The sequence below is a fragment of the Rhinopithecus bieti genome, unplaced genomic scaffold (genome assembly GCF_001698545.2).
Source record: "Rhinopithecus bieti isolate Rb0 unplaced genomic scaffold, ASM169854v2 scaffold_15821, whole genome shotgun sequence".
In the NCBI taxonomy this organism is placed as follows: Eukaryota; Metazoa; Chordata; class Mammalia; order Primates; family Cercopithecidae; genus Rhinopithecus; species Rhinopithecus bieti.
Window position 1 is genome coordinate 951,570 of NW_016808598.1, and position 3,663 is coordinate 955,232.

The 3,663-nt window shown below is 35.4% G+C and overlaps 1 protein-coding gene across 8 annotated transcripts in view; it reads right to left on the minus strand.

The window, feature by feature from the left end:
• TTC23 (tetratricopeptide repeat domain 23) overlaps positions 1-3,663 on the minus strand; it is a 131,588-nt gene that overhangs the window by 68,748 nt on the left and 59,177 nt on the right. The gene's annotated exons all lie outside the window — the stretch shown is intronic.

A 3,663-nucleotide genomic window follows, 5' to 3' on the forward strand; every position in this document is an offset into this window, starting at 1 on the left:
AAAAAAAAAAAAAAAAAAATAAAAATGGGGGTCAGCAAATTATGGTGTGGGGGCAAAATCTGCTTTTTTATAAATAAAGTTTTATTGGCACAATGCCATGCCTATTCATTTACATATCATCCATGGCTGCTTTTGAAATATGACACAGTTCATTGGTTGCCACAGAGACCATATGGCCTATAATATCTGAAATGTTTATTATCTGGGCTTTTAGGGAAAAAGTTTGCTGACCTCTGGTCTAGAATCTAGAGAAAGTTACATACTTCCAAAATGATTTCAGATTTTTTTTCCACCTAATTTAGCCTAGAGAACTCAGACAATGCCATGGATATTTGAGAGAAGGAAAAAAATCTTCATCTTTTTCCTGTCTCATGTTCATAATGATGCAGTGTGCCACTGAAGTAAAGAATGGGTCCTTTGTTTCCCAGACTGCCCATAAAAGTCACAGAAGAGAAATGAAGGAAGTACAAACACCAAGATCATTTCATCTGGGCAACTGCTTTTAAAGAAAGTAGTGTTTAAAGTTTAGTACTCAAGCTCATAAGTGAGCAAAAAAGAAAACAACAAGGCATGTATTCATTGATATATCAAAAATTCCTTCTTTCCTGAGATAAGACACTAAAGAAAAGTGTTTGGGGGTTTGTTAATAGGTGAAGACCATGGAAAACTTGTAGCCACCTACTAACTATCTTAAGCCAAAAGCATCCCAAGTTAACACCAGGTCACCTTTTCAGGTCTCAAAAAGTCATCCTTCAAATACCTGACTCTTAGAGAAAATGTTATGGAAAAGAACAGAAAATGAGAGGCAGGAAAATCAGTTGTAAGTACGCGGGAGTAGAAAACCCAAATTGTAGTCTGAGCAGCCTTGTTGACAAAGCTTGGACAAGAACAAAACGTCTCAAACCTTGGTTTCATCATCCGAACACAGTGGTTGTTGTGAGAATTGAATAAGATGTCCATGAAAATGCTTTGTAGACAGAAGTACATTATACAGATTAGTATTAAATGTCTACATATAATCATATCTTTTACTCCTCCTCCCAACCTGCACACCATAAGCAACAGCCTCAGTTTGTTCCCATGTTGAAACGGGCTCAATCGTGATTTCAGCTCCACCCCAACACCAACCATAGAAGAGTTTGGAAAGTCCAAATAATAGGCAAAATCAGAGAAACTGATTGGAACTATTATGCAAGTGAGGTGGGCATTTTCTTATCCAATTGAACTTAAAAAAAATAGAATAATTTATTATAAGAATACATACACATCACTAAAAGAAAGAACACATAAATAAAAACAAATGACATATAAAAGGAGATCCCTCATACCACATATACCAAAGTTCCAAGTGGATTAGAGGACAAATTAAAAGATTTTTAAAAAAATTATTATGGATACATAACAATTATATATATGTATGGGGTACATGTACAATTTTGATATAAGCACACAAAGTTAATGACTGAATCAGGGTTATCAGCATACCCATCACCTCAAGCATTTATCATTTCGTTGTGTTAGGAACATTCCAGTTCCATTCTTTTAGTTATTTAAAAATATACAATAAAATATTGTTAACTAGAGTCAACTTATTGTACTACCAAACATTAGGTCTTATTCCCACTATTCACCTATATTTTTATACCCAATAGCTTTCCCCTCTTCATCTCCAGCTCCCTACTACCCTTCAAAGCCTGTAGTAACCATCATTCTGCTATCTCCATGAGTTCAATTTTTCTTTTTTGTAATCTTTTTAGCTCCCACATTTGAGTGAAAATGTGATATTTTCTGTGCCTGGCTTATTTCACTTAACATAATGTCCTCCAGTTCCATCCATTTTGCTGCAAATGATAGGATTTCATTCTTTTTTAATGGCTAATATTCCATTATGTATATCTACCACATTTTCTTTATCCATTCATCCACTGATTGTCACTTAGGTTGAGTCCTAGGTTGGCTGTTGTGAATAGTGCTGCAATAAACATGGGAGTGCAGATATTTCTTTTGATATACTGATTTCCTTTTTGGGGCATATATACTAAGTAATGAGATGGCTGGATCACATGGTAGTTCTATTATTAGTTTTCTGAGGAACTTCCACACTATTCTCCATAGTGGCTGTACTAACTTGCATTCCCACCAACAGTGTATGAGTGTCCCCCTCTCCACATCCTCACCAGCATCTGTTACTGCCTTTTTGACAGAAGGCATTTTAATTGGGGTGCGATATCTCATTGTAGTTTTGATTTGCATTTCTCTGATCATCAGTGATACTGAGTAAGTTTTCACATACTTGTTGGTCATTTGCATGTCTTCTTTTGAGAAATGTCTATTCAGATCTTTTGCTCATTTTAAAATCAGGTTGTCTTTTTCTATTGAGTTGTTTGAACTCCTTATTTATTCTGGTTATTAATCCCTTGACAGATGGGTAGTTTGCAAATATTTTCACACATTCTGTGGATTGTTTCTTCAACTTCGCTAATTGTTTCCTTTGCTGTGCAGAAGCCTTTTAGCTTGATGTGTTCCCATTTGTCCACTTTTGCTTTGGTTGCCTACGTTTTTGAGGTCTTCCTTAAGAAATCTTTGTCCCGACCGATTTCCTGGAGTGTTTTCTCAATATTTTCTTCCAGTAGTTTCAGAGTTTCAGTCTTAGATTTAAGGTTTTTCTTTTTTTCTTTTTCTTTTTTTTAAGACAGGTCTTGTTCTGTGGCCCAGGCTGGAGTGCAGTGGTGCAATCATGGTTCACCGCAGTCTCAACCTCCTGGGCTCAAGTGATTCTCCCACCTTAGGCCCCAGAGTAGCTGGGACTATAGGTGCACACCAATATGCACCTGGCTAATTTTGTTTGTAAAGATGGAGTTTCACCATGTTGCCCAGGCTGGTCTTGAACTCCTGTGCTCAAGCAATCTTCCTGCCTTGACCTCCCAAAGTGCTGGGACTACAGGCATGTACCCCAGTGCCTGGCCAGATTTAAGTCTTTAATGAATTATAATTCAATTTTTGCATATAGCAAGAGCTAGGGGTCTAGTTTCATTCTTATGCATATGGATATCCGGTTTTCCCAGCACCACTTGTTGAAGACACTATCTTTCTCCCAGTGTATATTCTTGGCATCTTTGTTAAAAATGAGTTGACTGTAAATGCATGGATTTATTTCTGGGGTTTCTATTCTGTTCCATTGGTTTATGTGTCTATTTTTATGCCAGTATCATGCTGTTTTGGTTACTATAGATCTGTAGTATAGTGTGAAGTTAGATAATGTGATGCCTCCAGCTTTGTTCTTTTTGGTCAGGATTTCTTTGACTCTTTTGGGACTTTCGTGGTTCCATACAAATTTTATGATTTTTTTTTCTATTTCAATGAAGAATGTAATTGGCATTTTGATAATGAGAGTTGATATTCTGAGAATGCATTAAATCTGTAGATTGCTTTGGGTCATATGCACATTTCAACAGTATTGACATTTCCATCCATGAACATGAAATCTTTTTGCATGTCTTCTTCATTTTCTGTCATCAATGTTTTATAGTTTTCATTGTAGAGATCTTTCTCTTTTTTGGTTAAGTTTATTCTTAACTATTTTATCTTATTTGTTGCTACGTATTTTTTTTTTTTTTTTTTTTTTTTTTTTTTTTTTTTTTTTTTTTTTTTTTTTTTTTTTTT